Source organism: Corvus kubaryi, unplaced genomic scaffold (genome assembly GCF_017639235.1).
Source record: "Corvus kubaryi isolate FWS band 111438036 unplaced genomic scaffold, C.kubaryi_AGA036_p1.0 37398, whole genome shotgun sequence".
In the NCBI taxonomy this organism is placed as follows: Eukaryota; Metazoa; Chordata; class Aves; order Passeriformes; family Corvidae; genus Corvus; species Corvus kubaryi.
This window is the reverse complement of record NW_024581137.1, coordinates 27,276,528-27,291,565: the sequence shown is the minus strand read 5'-3', so window position 1 is coordinate 27,291,565 and position 15,038 is coordinate 27,276,528. Positions and strand designations below refer to the sequence as shown.

The 15,038-nt window shown below is 43.8% G+C and overlaps 1 long non-coding RNA gene across 2 annotated transcripts in view; it reads left to right on the top strand.

The window, feature by feature from the left end:
- Positions 1–5,540, top strand: part of LOC121671958 — a 30,438-nt gene extending 24,898 nt beyond the window's left edge. The window contains exons 5-7 of one of the 2 annotated variants that reach the window (XR_006018683.1): positions 2,075–3,459; positions 4,212–4,261; positions 5,233–5,540. This is a non-coding gene — a long non-coding RNA (uncharacterized LOC121671958). The remainder of the gene's footprint in view (positions 1–2,074; positions 3,460–4,211; positions 4,262–5,232) is intronic. The other variant, XR_006018682.1, reaches the window with a different exon arrangement.
- Positions 5,541–15,038: the final 9,498 nt, after the last annotated feature.

Below are 15,038 nucleotides of genomic sequence, written 5' to 3'. Positions count from 1 at the left end.
AAGTGGTGGAGTCCCCATTCCTGGAGGTATTGAAGAGACATGTGGATGTGGCCCTTAGGGACATGGGTTAGTGGTGGACTTGGCCGTGTTGAGTTAGTGGTTGGAGCCAATGATCTTAAAGGTTTTTTCCACCCTAAACCATTCTTTGATTCTATATCCAAAACTGCTACCGAAGGAGAGACTCTGAGCTGTACTGGGGCAGAACACCAGCAGGTGCAAATTCTGTCACATACAGGAAAAGGCAGGCCAGTGCCAGGATGTGAAAGAGTGGGGCCGGAGCCTGGGAGGTACTTTACACAGGTCCAGGTGTCCTGCTGCCAAGGGGAAGGCTGTACTGGGAGAGTGGGGACTGGGCCAGACAGGGTGGGTGGGTGAACATGGACAGGAAACATCAGAGAGAAGATTGCTTGGTTGGTTGGAAATACTGATGATTCCTTCAGAAAGGCCGGAGAAGGGAATTTCCTAGAGCAGCTGAGCTTGTCCCCAATGGTTTCATCTCCTTTGTGCTCTCTGCTGTAGTTGGGTGAGGTCATTCCTCCTTCCTCTTCCTCTTCACTTTTGTGGTGAAGTGACATCTTTGGCTCCAAACCGGACAAGGGCAGAGCAGACTGTGATTATTTCCTTCCCAGGGCAGGTCAGGTCTCCGTCACTGAGTGTAACCCAGTGGGGCTGTCTTAAGGCTTTTCAAGGCCAGCAACACAGAGTTGATGAAGGACCTGCAGCCTCCAGTGACAGAGGGGCAGCTGTGTTTCTGCTAAGCAGCTCAGGCCAGTACACACAAGAAGCCAGCTTAGTGTTTCCCCTAGTTCCCAGGGTTTCTTTTCAAGTATTCATTTGGAAATCCCGCATTCCTTAACAGATACACTTCACAGTCAATAAACGTGCCTTTACAAGAAGGGCAGTGGCAGCCTGGCTAGTTGGGAGATGTGACTGTTAGTCCAACAGAAAAGGGGTTGGTGATTCCAGGCCAGCTTTATCCTCAGCCTGACAAAACGTGCTGCTTGTATCTAGCATAAACCCAGTATCATTTAGGCTTCCTTGGCTGAATCAGCACATCTTTTGTTCAAGCTGTGGTCATACTACAGAGCAGCCACACAACCCCATGTTCATCTTTGCATTTTGGTGGTGTTTGCAGGGCAATTTGGTGGTCATGGACTAGGTTGCTTTCAGAGGAAACTTAACCATGTGCTGTGATTCAGGTGTGCAAAGAGAAAAATGCACTTTGCATTTTGCTAGGAAGGCAAAAGCCCAGGTGAATGACTGGGGGCATTCACCTGAAGACCCAGACTAACCCTGCTTTGGAGTAAAGGGGCAAACTGCATACAGTGGAGGTGCAGGGGCCCCAGCATGGGCATCTTCAGTCCTTGGATTCACTCCTGTCACACACAACCCAAACTGGACATTCAGAGAGGAAGGAGATGGACAGAAATCCCTTTTTCTCCTTGTGTCTGCTTTGAGTTACAGCCTTGAGAACATAGAAAGTGCTGTTTGGAAAACCTGGTAGTGGGGGAGGAATTCAGGGGCAGTACATATACAGATAAGCAGAAATTTCTGATATATGTGACTGTTAACCAGCCACCTTTATTCAGCATAATTTCAGCATAAAGCAAGCAAAAGGGAGGAGGGATTAGGGAGAGAAAGTAGGAAAAAGTGGTGCTAAGGCACTTGTAACAAACACTAAAAACCACCGTATAAAAATATAACAGCTGAAGCCAAAACAAAACTGTGTGCCTGACAGTACATTTGATATACCAGAAAGATGTCTGCTAGAGAATTCATGATATGAGAGTTTAGGAGAAATAACGATAAACTATTATTAGAGAATATACAGAGTATGCAATGCCACTTATATCCAGAAACATATTTTTAATCAATCTTCCCCATATTGCACCTTTACAAAGCTTTTAAAAAGCGTAGCAGTTCAGTGGTCTTTTGTAAATATAAATCAGGAAGTGTGTCAGTGGCACTGCAACCACATAAACCAAACCTCAGGTGTTCAATGAGCGGAATCCCTACCGATCTGATGCGCAATTTAACGTGTCTGGTGGAAGCCTCTAATCTGTCTTGTTCCCAGGTTATTTGGAGGCAACAGCTGATAACCACAGCTCTGCATGCACAGATAAAAACGTGACTCTGAGCAATCTGCAAGAACGGATGAACCGCTCTTCCTGCTGTGTGCGGCGCGACTGACCCGCGACCGGCTGTGAAACAAGTGCCTGGAGCAGGATGTGAGGCTGGCCCAGAGGTCGGACAGATGCCAGCAGACACCCACCATGGGCTGCAGCCCTTCCCACACACACACACAGAGCTGCATCGTGCTTGCCAGGGCCAAGGGTTGTTAAGACCCAGGCAATCAGCAGGGCAGTAAGGTTGCTGAGCCCCAAAACACAGCAGGCAGCCTCAGGGAGTTATTTTCAGTGTCAGACAAGAGCACTTTGGTGGAGAGCGGAACAAACCTCACAGGTCTAGGTAGTGTCCAGGAAGGACAAAAGATTAACGGGGAGCCAAAGCTTTTCTAAATCCAGCTGTATTTCAAATCTCCAAGCCACTATGCTAAAATACCCAACACTCTGTGGCAAAGTGAGCCTAAGACAGGAGATATGATATCTTTGCCTAAGACTGATGGTTTTCTTAGTTAATTCTTTCTTTCTCCCATTTCTGTGAGAATCCATGGACTTTTAGACACTATTTAAATGAAATTTCAAGCACTAGCAAGCTGCATCCTGGCACCTAACACAATGCAAGATTCTCCAGCCCATTGCTACACAAAACCCCTAGGGGACTGTAGGAGAAAAACAGTAATCAATAAAATACTATTGCGTGTGGCACTTAAACCAAAAGGCGTGTTCTTCAAAGAGCAGTGCTTAGAGAGCAGACTTCTGTGAGCATGCTGGTACTCAGATCTCATTAAATAAAAGCACTATCAGGTTAATTAGTTAATGTCTTGTAAGAACATTGACGAAATATGATATTGGGTATATCAGTGTGAGCTGTCATTTATTTCAGGGGTAGTGGGGCATATTCTGTATTTGACTGTGCCAGTACAATCCCCTTTGGCTTCAATTGTGGGATCTGACTAAAGACAAGATATCAGATCAGGACAGAATCTGGCCTTTAAAAATGCTGATTTTAACTTCAGCCATCTACTCCTGCCTTTAAATTCTACCCCAAAGCAGGGAAAACTGTTTTCTTATAAAAACAAGAGGAATATTACACCTGCAGAAAGCGGTTCTCCCTTGCCTGCAATTCCACTCAAGCCACAGAACAGTACCATCTATTCAGAGGGAAGCAAGCTCAGGCAACTCTGACTCATACAACATATGATGAGTGCTACAGAACAGTGGTATGGACAACAGGGGAGTTATTACACCATGACAGATGCATACCCAGACTACACTGGCTCCTAAGAGCTCTGCAGAAAGAAATCAGAGCTAGACACATCTGTGCCAATGTCAAAAGGTAAGACAGATAAACACCCTAAAATGCAACTCACGCAGTCCTGTAAGTGTACTTGAGAGGATTGTGTTGAGGCAGGAAAATACTGGCTAGAAAGCTATCAATAAAACAGCCCCCTAGGAAAATATCACCTCTAGTCCTCCTTAATATGTATACCCGCCTTTAAGTCAGCCTTCACATGTCCCTTAGACTAAAAGCTGAGTGTAAAGTCCTCCAGTATACCTATAAAGCAAGATGCCTAGAGTCCATAACAAGAGAGGTAGCCCTAGAAGGATGATGGGGTTTGGGTTTGCCCCCCAGAGAGATGCTGTGAGGGTGGGAACAGGCTCACATCTCCTGCCAGAAAACATCATATCACCAGCAGCGGCCCCTGGCCACAGAGTTATGCCTCTGTGCTCTGGAGAGACCAGAAATTCAACCAAGAAGGACACCACCTAAGCCACCCATTTAACACCTGCACACAGAAAACACTTGGAAAGCTCAGCTCCCCTGATGTTCAGACAATGCATGGCAAGCATGAAGCCAGTACAGACCTCAGTTCTTTGGAGATAACACAAACAATTACATATTCATATAATTATATATGTATTATCTCATCATAATTATAGAAGATACCTTTATATGCTGCAGGCTATGTCAACTGTTTACTGTGTAGAGCTTGAGTGTATTTGCAAGACAAGTTCATAAATTAAGTTCATAATTAATATTAAATGAATTAGTGTATGTTGCTAATTTTGAATTCTATTCTTTCACAGGTCTAAGAAAAGGGCAATATGATATTGAAGAAAGAACAGCTTATCTCAAGGTAAACCAGTATTATTACTATAGAATAAAAGATGGTCCGTGTATGGAACTAAATTTGAATATCCCAGAATTAATAACCTTGAAGGATATGCCTGTATGTAAATACACCTTTCTGCCCATTCAGCTGCACAATCACTCTGCAATACCTCAGAGGAAGCAATTTAAAATTTTTTAACAAATGCAGAGAGTGAAACAAATCAGGTAGCTCCAAAAGGCCAAACTATGAAAAATAGATTTCATTACTGAAGCAAAAGGCAAGACCATTTGGGAAATTGGAAACATGGATTATTACCTCCAAAGACTCAAAAAGTCTTTTACTACATTGACTTTTCCCATCCATTATTCATCAGAGATGCCAAATTAGACAATCTTCATGTCAAATCACTCCTCAGCAAACCACAGCTGTGCCAGTCAGGGGTCAGGAGGGCTGGCATGGACCCTGTGTGAGCTGTGGCTGAGAGGCCACACCAGCCCCACCTCCACCTTTCTTGGACAGGAGAAGTTATCCCAGGTGAGCAGCTCTGGAACACGTTAGGTCTTCTGCCTGCAGGAGCAGGGAAGTGTTTTGCTTCTCCTTGGAAGTTGAGCTGCACAATTTCAGGCCCCAATACCTCCCTTACCATTACAAAAAACTCCTTGTAGGACTTTATCCTAGCCTTCTTTATATTCTTGCACCACTAAGAATTATGGGGGAAGTCAAGGGGGATAGGAGCAAGTAAAGGTAAAAGACAGATTAGATGGCACCAAGAATACTTTTCTGTCAGATAGAAGCACATCCTGTCACCATGCCTTCTATGTGCCCCTTCATCTTTACTCTGCCACTATGGCATTTGGTACTACTTGCCCCATATTTCTGTTGGTTCCTGCACCCCTTGCTCCCCTCATCTCTCAGCATCTATCATTGTTTTTCTCCCCACAAAGGACTTGCAATTTCCGCTCTTCATTATTAGTCTCTCTCTTCTTTTCTTCCAGAGTAATTTTTAAAGGCTGTCCTGGGAGGCTGGGAAGAACTAAGACTACCTGTGTGTGTGCAACACCTCTCCACCCTCAGGAGCAGAAGAAACATATTGTCCTTCTCTGCAGTCAGAGGGTAAAGAGTGGAAGAGAGCACAGCCTTGGGGACATGCAAGGCCCCAGTTCTGAGGGGAGTAGCAGTGGTCAGGGGCTGAAGCCCCTGGTGAAACCACCCCAGCATCCCAAATCCCATGTCCTGCAGCATCCCTTCACAGCCCAGTGTCTTGGATGGTGCCAGCCTGGGAAATAAATATGAGCAGGATACACGTAAACCAGCCCATTTCTTTGCCAGTGCTATTTTGGAACCGGCCTTTCACAGATAATTTTAGCTTGCTTTACCGGTTGATCCCTAGAGCAAAGGGAAATTCTGTTTTTTCTCTTAACGTTGTTATACAATATTGTGATGAGCTGCACACATACAGCCAGAGGGAAAATGGGGCTTTGCAAGTACTACTTCTTGGCAACCAGTTTTTAAACAGATGTTCAGCTGTCGTAAGAGGCATTGTGGTGGTGGGATGTGCCCTAGTACAATGTGCAGCCAAGGATGTAGTGACAATTGTACAGGATTAATTAAACTTCCTGAATGACCTCACTTCAAGGCTCTGCAGAGACCAGATAAGAATCACACAGCTTGGCCAAGAGCCTTAAAAGGGAAAGGAAAGGGAGGGAAAAGGACTTTCTGTAAACGTGGACTTCTTTCGCCGGTTTGTGGAGCAGCACCTGCGAGGCCTGGCAGGGAGGGGGGCATCACGGCTGCTGTCACTCAGTTTGAGCCTAGAGGGATGAATGGGTCAGATGTGCAAAGCAGACAGTCACAAGCAACCCTGGAGCTCACAGCAGTGTTCAGAGGAAGTTCCAGCTTCCTTGTAATGCTGTTGCCCTCACACCTTCTTTCGTTCCACTTACACAGCATTTCCTATCCATTCCAGGATCCCAGGGCATGGAAAGACCCACCAACACAAAGCTGGGGGCACCTATGTTGCAAGCAATGTAATTTCCTAGCTCACTCCCTCGATCACCCACACCTCAAACACACCAAAACTGGCATGGTCCAGTTGATTTCCCACAGACAAAGCATGAAAGAAACCATTACAAATTTGGGTCCTCTTTCCTATGCCAATCTTCCAACACTACTTTAGCAGGTTTTGCAACATGAAAACACCCTATGTACATCTGCTTGCCACTTTCCTGGATCTACAGCCTGTACCTTGTGTTGTACTGCTGCAGCAGCCTCTGTCAGGCTGTGGTGCAGCACTCACACTGAGCTGCAAAGGTACTGGAAAATAATGACATCCCTGGTCATGAATGAAACACAGGCAGTCTGAAACTAAACAGGGCCAGGACACAAACTTGGGTATAGCCCATACTGTTGAACTTCCAACAGGCTTCCTGGCCCAATTGTGTCTCCCGAGACAATGGCTGGGCTTATTTCAGGGAACACCACAATGTAGTAATTAAGATGACCAAGGCTACTTTGTTCTGGGAGAAGGAGCTTACCCATCAGCAGCACAGCATCCTGTTGGAATGACTGGACATGGTCCATTCTACTTGCTCATCAGGATGATCATGCAAAGCTCAGAGATGTCCCTTCTTGCTGGTCTCCAGACATGGGCCAGTTTACACACATTTACCTGGGAAAGAGGGAATGTTCATCAGGGCTGCATGGATACAGTCAAAGGTATTCAAGTGTTTATCTTCCTTTGATGTCAGGTATAGAAACACCTTAAAAATAGAGTCTGAATTTCACCACAATGCTGGGAGCAAGATTTCATGTCATGGTAAATGTCGTGCTCCCCTGAGATGATCCTGCTCTCCACCAACCCCACATCAGTTTTGGTGGTTCTCTTTTCCATCACACTGATCAACCTACAAAGCAAGGGCACTGGGTGTCTGGCTGCAGGAGCAGGATGGCCTGCAGACAAAGCTGGTGTAAAGGAGGAAGGATGATCCTTTCCACAGCAGGCAAATGGATTGTCTTAGACACAAGAAGTGCAACTGGAGAAATGAGATTTGCAGTTCTTGGGGAATAACATGGCTGTGGTTCTCTGCACAAGTGGTGTTTTCTGTGTCCTACAATGCCTGGAGAAAACATGCTGCCAATATGCTCCAAACATGGAGCTTAGCTTGCACACTTTCCCATCAGCATCCTGGGACAGGCATCAGGCATCAAATTAAGTTCTTAAGCTCTACTCACTCAAGCCTGCTGCTGACCTAAAAAGAGGGTGGGCTCACAGAACTTATGGAAAACAGTTCAGAAAGTTACCCACAGAACAAAAAATATTCTCCTACAAAAACTGTATTTCTCAATGTAGAAAATTTCTTTGGCCTTTCCTACACACAATCCTGAACAGGAAATCAGTGTATCAAGAAAGCAATCAGAGGAGTTGATCATATTACGGTTTTTAACACTACACATATATCTAATGTATTTATGTGTTGATCTTACTGAGTTATACATAGTACATAAGGTTTTGAAAAACTGCTGGAGAAAGTAAAAGACCAGAAGAGTTAAATAACTTCCTCAAGTCCCACAGCAAATCACTGATAAGAATCAAGAACAGAATCTATGTGAAACAGCAAAACAGAGCAAAATCCAAAGTGATTGGCAAGATGCCTATCAATTTCAAAGGGACCACAATTTAATCCCTGTAGTCTTGACTTCTAACCTGACCTTGTGGCACAGCAAATTATCAGCTGAGATGCTGCTCTTTTCCAGGCTGATCAGCATGACGAAGCATGTGACATGCATCTTAATAAGCAACTTATGATAAATGTGTTTTTAAGTACTGTTTAACAAAATAGGTCTAGTAGATATTAAAACCATCAAAAATGTAATTTTTCCCCCCTAGACTTATTTGCTTTATGTGATCGAGGCTCCAAGTCCTTGCTATTCATATATATCCCAAATGTCTAGAAAATTTATCATCTGCTTCAGTAAGTTTCCTTCCCAAATACAGAATCTACCCCATGAAATTTAGAATAGCACATTCAAATAGGGTTAAACACTTTCATTTAATCTTTAACATGAGTTTAATTACTACATGGCTTGATGTCCTGGTGCCTTCCTTTCACAATTGAAGAAAGGAAGAGCTGTGGATGCCACCATGCTCCTTGTGGGGCATCTCTCATCTGTAAAATAAAGAAAATAGCCAAAAAGTTGTGCTGATTCTGTGGCAAAATGAGATGAAGATGAGGGACATCTGTATCTGACAACACATGTTTTGTAAGGAAGGCAGCAGGCAGCCTGGGTAACCACACACCCCAAACCTTGAGTACCCCAAAACATGGGTAGAAAAGCCAGATGTTCCCTCCCAGACTGAGCCTGCCTGCAGCAAGAGGCAAGTGCAGATCTGCCCCTGGCAGTACCCAAGAGCCACTTGCTCCCCCGTGCCCTGGGCTAGCTCTGGCCCTGCACCAGGAACGTGTGACCTGAGCTTCCAGCAGGAGACAAGGACAGCTGGGGATGCCAGCAAATATTGGGCCTGTACCAGAGGGCCTGATGAGCAGCACTCACACTGTTTTCTCTGCACAGGGAGAAAACAGCACTATTATGTCCTCTGTGCACTCACAGAGTAACCACATCTGTGCCTTTTGCTGTTTGAAAGATACTGTTATTGGAAAGCACACTGCAGAGCACTCATTTTCTACATTGTTTTCTGGACTTGGGGCTCAATTTCACTTTAATTCTCTTAAAAGCACACTCTAAAACACACTTAGTGACCTTGTGCAGATTCCCAGATGAATTCTTTCTGCACAATGCCCAGACTTTACCTGTAATAGCATCTCAACTGGAAAAATAACAATATGAAACAAAAATTATTAATAAATAAACTATAAATCAGTTGTTAAAATGAGTATGTTAACCTGCTTACAGTGGAAGAACAGAGCATGATCTTCCCTGAAAGCTCAGTCCACCTCCTGATCAGACATGTCAGCAGCAGAGCCAATGCCACTATAAATTTATTGCCTGTAGGCCCAAGGTTAAAAGGCTGATTTATGTCTAGCAGTAGAGCAATGGTTACAAAAGCCCTTCTCAGTCTACAGATTCAGATGGAAACAGCCCCTAGGTTCAGAAATTCTTAATTCCAGCTCAGGCCTGTGATTAAAAATAAAAGGCATCCACAGTTTAAACAAATGTTTGACCCACAGGACTACAAGTGTACAAACACAGTCCTTGAGGACTTATTCTCACAAGCTCAACAAACGTTATTACCCAGTGATTAAGCAATTGTTCAGTATGGTTTAAAAATTATATTGATAACAAAACAAGAATAAAATTTATCTAAATGCATCATAAGGTTTTGATGTAAGTCAACATCATTTGCATGCAAACTGTCTTAGATGAGACAAAATTCAGAAACCCTAAAAATGGCCCAGAACTCAGCACTCTCGGATTTAGGAGAAAAAGGGAAAGAGGAGAGTTTGACAAGATTCTTCCACTGTTTTTTAATCTCACAAGCTTTATTTACTTAAAAAAAAAATATATATATTATTTTCACAGTGAAAAAAAAAAAAACAAAACAGTTTTGCTAAGAGGACTCCATCCTTGATTTGACAAAATAATTTTGATGCTATTTCAGAAAAGCCCCTATGTAAAATGAGTGCTCTTCTGACTTCCACCTTTAGGCTTTTCCATCAGCTTTCTGTCACACCTCGGTGTCTCTGCCACTACACAGCACCCACCTTCACCTGGCTCAAGCCTTCCCTGTGCTGCAGAGAGCCCCAGCGCCCATCCCCATGAACAGCGGATTTCCAGGCACCACGGGCAATCCCTGGCAACTGCCTATCTGCTGATGCAATGCTCCTCTAGGCTGATGCTCCTCCAGGCAATCCCAGAGACCTATGTGCTCACTCAGGAAAGCAGCTACATGCCCTCACGATCAACACTGGCACCTGCTGGGCAGCACCTTTTCAGTGGTGTCCCATGGATTTAAGTTATCATTAAATAATGTTGGGCCCGTTCCAGTTAAAAAGTAATACATTCGCAGCATCAGCAGGAGCCAAATGAATTATTTCCAAGTTTTCTTGTGAGTGAAGTAACTAGCTTTCTATCATGCCAATGCTACAGTTGTAACCTAGAATACAATTATTTTCATATCAAAGCCCAACATCAATGTGTAATCTTTAGTGGAGAAAGCAAGTCACTACAAATAGGTGAGATGCTGATGGAACAGAAACTCTGCGTGCAGGAGGGTGTGTTGCTCCAAGCAGCTGTATCCCTGCCTCCTCCCAGTAAGCGGTATTAACTGCTCCAACACCTTTTCATGACAGATAATAACCCCGCTAACAAGCGCCTGACTCTGCCTGAGTATCTGTTAAAAGTGTCACTGTCACTCCAGTGGGAGCTCTGCATAATGCTCCTCTCCCGATGAGGTGAAGTAGCTCAACACAAACAGACAGCTCTCTCCTCTGCTGCAGCCTTCTTACCTCCTACTCTTCCATGTCCTACAGCGGGCTTGGGGTTTCTGCCACTCTCCCTAGAGGTGCTGGAAGGATGCCGTCCCATTCCTGGGGAACTGGGAAGCCCTCTCATATTTGCCAACGGAAGTCATGGAAAAGGGCATCAAAGCTTTTAAACTAACATTCCATAAAATTTCTCAAATGCTTTCAACATGTCAGTTAAAGACGTGAGGGGGATAGCAGGATACTTCAGATACACTTCTCAAGAAGAGGCAGAAAGAGCATTTAGCTACACCCTTTGCAGCGCCGCCTCTCCCTGGAACAGCCAGTTCTGCCCTGAGAGCTTTGGTTAGCAGTAGTGCCCAGCCCAGGAACCGTGAGTGCAGGGCGCCTGTGAAAGGCCGTGATAAACAGTACCAGGTGGGCAAAAGAAGGCAGGAACCAACTGGATTTTTAATCTATAGCTATTAGTTCTGCCAGCTAGCATAAATTTAAAGAAGAAACAAAACAGCAGTCAGAGGGAAACACCTGCAGCTCTTTGAAAGTCCCTCAGCTTTGAACTTTTAACTTCATTGTTTCACCGGTTTAAATCAAGCAATTAGTAATGTGCTGACAATTTTTTTTAATGTGCTTCCCAAGCAAATGTTACCCATGAGCCCATGATAAGACCACAGCACAGAAAGGGCACTTAAAAGATGACTCTGAAATTTGTTGTTGTCGCATTTAAGAGATAAAATGCCTTTTCTCTGCCACAGGGATGGGGAAAAGCAAAGTATATGAATCAAATTAGCCAGCTGGGTACCTAAGAAAGATAAGTGCATGCAGAGTGTATTGACCACATACTGTTCTTGCAGGGGGTTGATAGGGAACATATGTGAAGACTTGATAGTGCTGGAAGGATCTGAAGACCTTGCCAGCAAGGTTTCTTTTGGCTGCACAGTTTGAACCTGGTTTAGTCCCTCTACTCTTGTGATCTCCACCACCACACCTGCGCAACCATAGCTAGATTTCCCTCATGAAAGCAAAAGTTATACATAATCTGCCTCCCGGAAATGTTCATCTCAGCAGTCCTTCCCTTCCCTTGGGTCTTCTCTAAATCCCACTGTTCTTTGTCTGTGTTGGATAATCCCCCAGATAATTCTGCATGTGCTTAAGAGATGCCTGGGAATAGGAAACTCTCTCTGGCAGGAAAAGGGAGAGAAAAACAGAAGTTAAAGCTCACTTTAAAATGTTGAGTTGGTTATTTTTTATGTCTGGGTAGTAAGTCCACTGAGACAGCACCAAACTGCATATTTCTTAGGCAGTAGCTAGCACCAAAGCCTTGGCTCCGTTCCCCTTAGAGACCTGGAAGCTTTGTGTCTTCTGTGAGCAGAAGACCTCTCCCACGAGACTCCACTTCCCAGGAAGGTTTATTTCCCCATATCTGAGATCTGAGACCACATGCCTGGAAGCAGAGAAGGGAGCCTTCCCCTTCATCTTAACCCTTCGTACCACACAAGCCACTAACCTACCAATGTCCCTGACCTGCTGTGTTTACCCCAGCTGCACATTGTGCTTTCCAGGACAGTAGAAAGGCCATGGGAACATTTCACAAACGTGTCAAGGGCAATGTGCTGTGCATTTACAGATTTGAACATCCTCACTATCTCACATACAGCAAAAGCTAAAACAGGCCCCATTTGCAGCAAATGCTGTATCTTGTCATATCACAAACTCCACAGGGCCCATGTAATCAAGATCAGACTCACTCACTGACACCTCCCCACCTTGGATACCTGTGCATGAGCAAAAGTCACTCAGCCTTCTGCCTGCACTGAATCCACTGGGTTTATTTTAAAGCTGTCTTTGAATTAACATGGCACATCTGCAAATGCAAAACCTCAAGCTACTCTGTTGAGGATTGAAAGAGGGCAAATAGGGTACAGCTATAATAGCAGTGACAATTCCTAGCAGAAGGGACTTTTTAAAACCACAGATAGATGTCCTTTTAATATTTTCTATTTTTGAAATGCATGTAAGGATTGAAGATAAAGCCAGAATCACATGCAATCACACACTAAAACTGGTCCAAACCCACAAAAAAATGGATGCAGAGAAATGCAAAGTTACATTCCTGCATGGCTGTTTTTCCTTCCCAGTGTGAAGGAGCCACCACTGCCTCTGCCAATTCCACCCACCAGTGAGAGAGTGTATGGCTTGTGCCTTCTCTGGACCTTCAGGTCTAGGAAAGCTCCATGTGGTCTTGAGTGAAAATGGCAGACACTTCTCTGCCCCATGCCTCCACCATGTGCCAGACACTGTATTTCACGTTCCTGCTTTTGGTTTATTACTTCTGATCTGGCAGATTTAACCCCGATGCCCTGGAAAGTTTGTGTTGCATCATGCCTGCAGGACCCGGGCCAGGGCAAATTAGTGGGGGGAAGCAGAAGATTTTCCAGAGGAAAACCCCTACAAACAGCCTTTTGGGAAGAAAGCCAAGCTCAGATTTACATTTATGGTCCTAAATTGAGGATCAAGGGAAACTCCAAGTGCTGTAAGAGCAGCATTTACAGGGTGAGCATACTACTTCTATATGTGGCAAAGGGCTTAACTGCCTGAAAGCTTGTCTTCCTTTTCCCCCCTGGCAAAACTCCACTGGCTACAATTAGAAAAATTTCTACAGCTCTAGACCATATGTCTGTGTTAGTATTACTGAAATTAAGCACTTCCAGCCATGGAACCCACCACTGGAGGCTGCTCTGGGAGGAGAATGTTCCCCAGGAGAGGAGAGATTTCTCTGCTCAGCCTCAGAGCTGTGAACAAGGTGGGTTGGCTATGCCACAGATTATTGATTTAGAGAGGGCCAAGCTTCTTGGGAAGCTGAGAAAACTCATCTCTCTGTATACAAGATGAGCCTGACATCAGAAATGCAAGAAGAATTTGGCATGCTTAGAGAAGATGTCATTTGTCTCTCACTCCCTTGATGCCACTACTCCCAAATTTTAGGCTAACCACAAAAATCTGCATTTTTTTGCAAAGCCTCTTTTCTTCTATTGGAATGAATTCTCACCAACACACCTTGAAATCTCCTAGAAATATAAAATTCTGGCAAGAAGAAAAATTGAGCCACACAGCCTGAATACAGTCCAGTCAGCACTAAAGAAAAAAATTGCTAATTAGGTGAAACAACTACCTCATCCTGGCAGCACAGAGAGCTACAACTAATGAAGCACCAATGTTGCATATCAGGTGATCAATCTCTGTAACTTTTCAAACTCTTTGTTCTACATTTAAATATTTTAATATTAATTTATTCTAACGCCATCTCAAGTGAATAATGAGTTACATCAGAATTGTGGTTTATTAAAAAAACCTCCAATACCAACAAAAGAGTCAGATTCTTGTAGATCAGCCTGTCCTGGTTTTTAAAACCCAGAACACCTATTTTAAGCAGAAAATCTGCCTATAATGGACTCCCGAGAGGGTATTCAGCCAGCTGCAAGAATTTTATGTATACCTTGAAAGCAGCCATCAGTATAGGCTTAATGATGTCTAAAAACACCCCTAAAACCCATGGTTATAGACTAAAAAACTTCTATCATCTAAAACAAATTCAGCCGCAAAAGCTTCAGTACGAACAAGAGTGCAATAAATAACAATTAACATGCAGACAAAGTGTAGCGAAAGTACAGACGGGGTAGGATATTCCTGAAGATCCCTGCACCGGTTTTTTCTGACTGCAACAATTCTTCCAAATTATGTCCTTCCAAAATAGAATAATAAGTGTTTCCCAGGGTTTCTACATAAGTGAGTCCCAAAGTTTAAAAAAAAGAAAAGCCAACAAATCCTGAACTGCTATTTTGCATTTTCTGAGGCAGTCAGAAAATGCCAACCAGGTCACGTTTGACCCCCGAATGGTCGAAATTATAAACTTTAATTACTTCATCAAAGCATAAGAAAAAAGATAGTGTTTTCCTTTTTTACCTTTTAAGCCTGTAAAAAACCAATCCCAGATTTAAGCAACTTCCCCTTCAACGTAAGAGGGGGGGAAATAAAACCCATTTGTGTGCCTGCCTGAAATCGTCTCTCAACTCCACCCACCAGTCTAAGAAAATTATTAACTCTCCCTTCAAAGTCTTCATCTTTGCTAATGTCTCCAGTCTTCACAGCAATATTTGCTTTATTCAGCTGATCTTTATTCAGCACTTTATGTGTTACAATTATTTTTTTCTATTTGTCTTCCCAACAGCAAGTAATGAGAAACAAGTTTAGGGAGAAGGAGGGAGCGAGAGGAGGTAAGGTGCTCAGAAAATGGAAAATCAGCCTGAATTTGGTTGTCCTATGAGATAGCAAGCTCCATGGGCTGGCTCCTTGTACAAGAACTT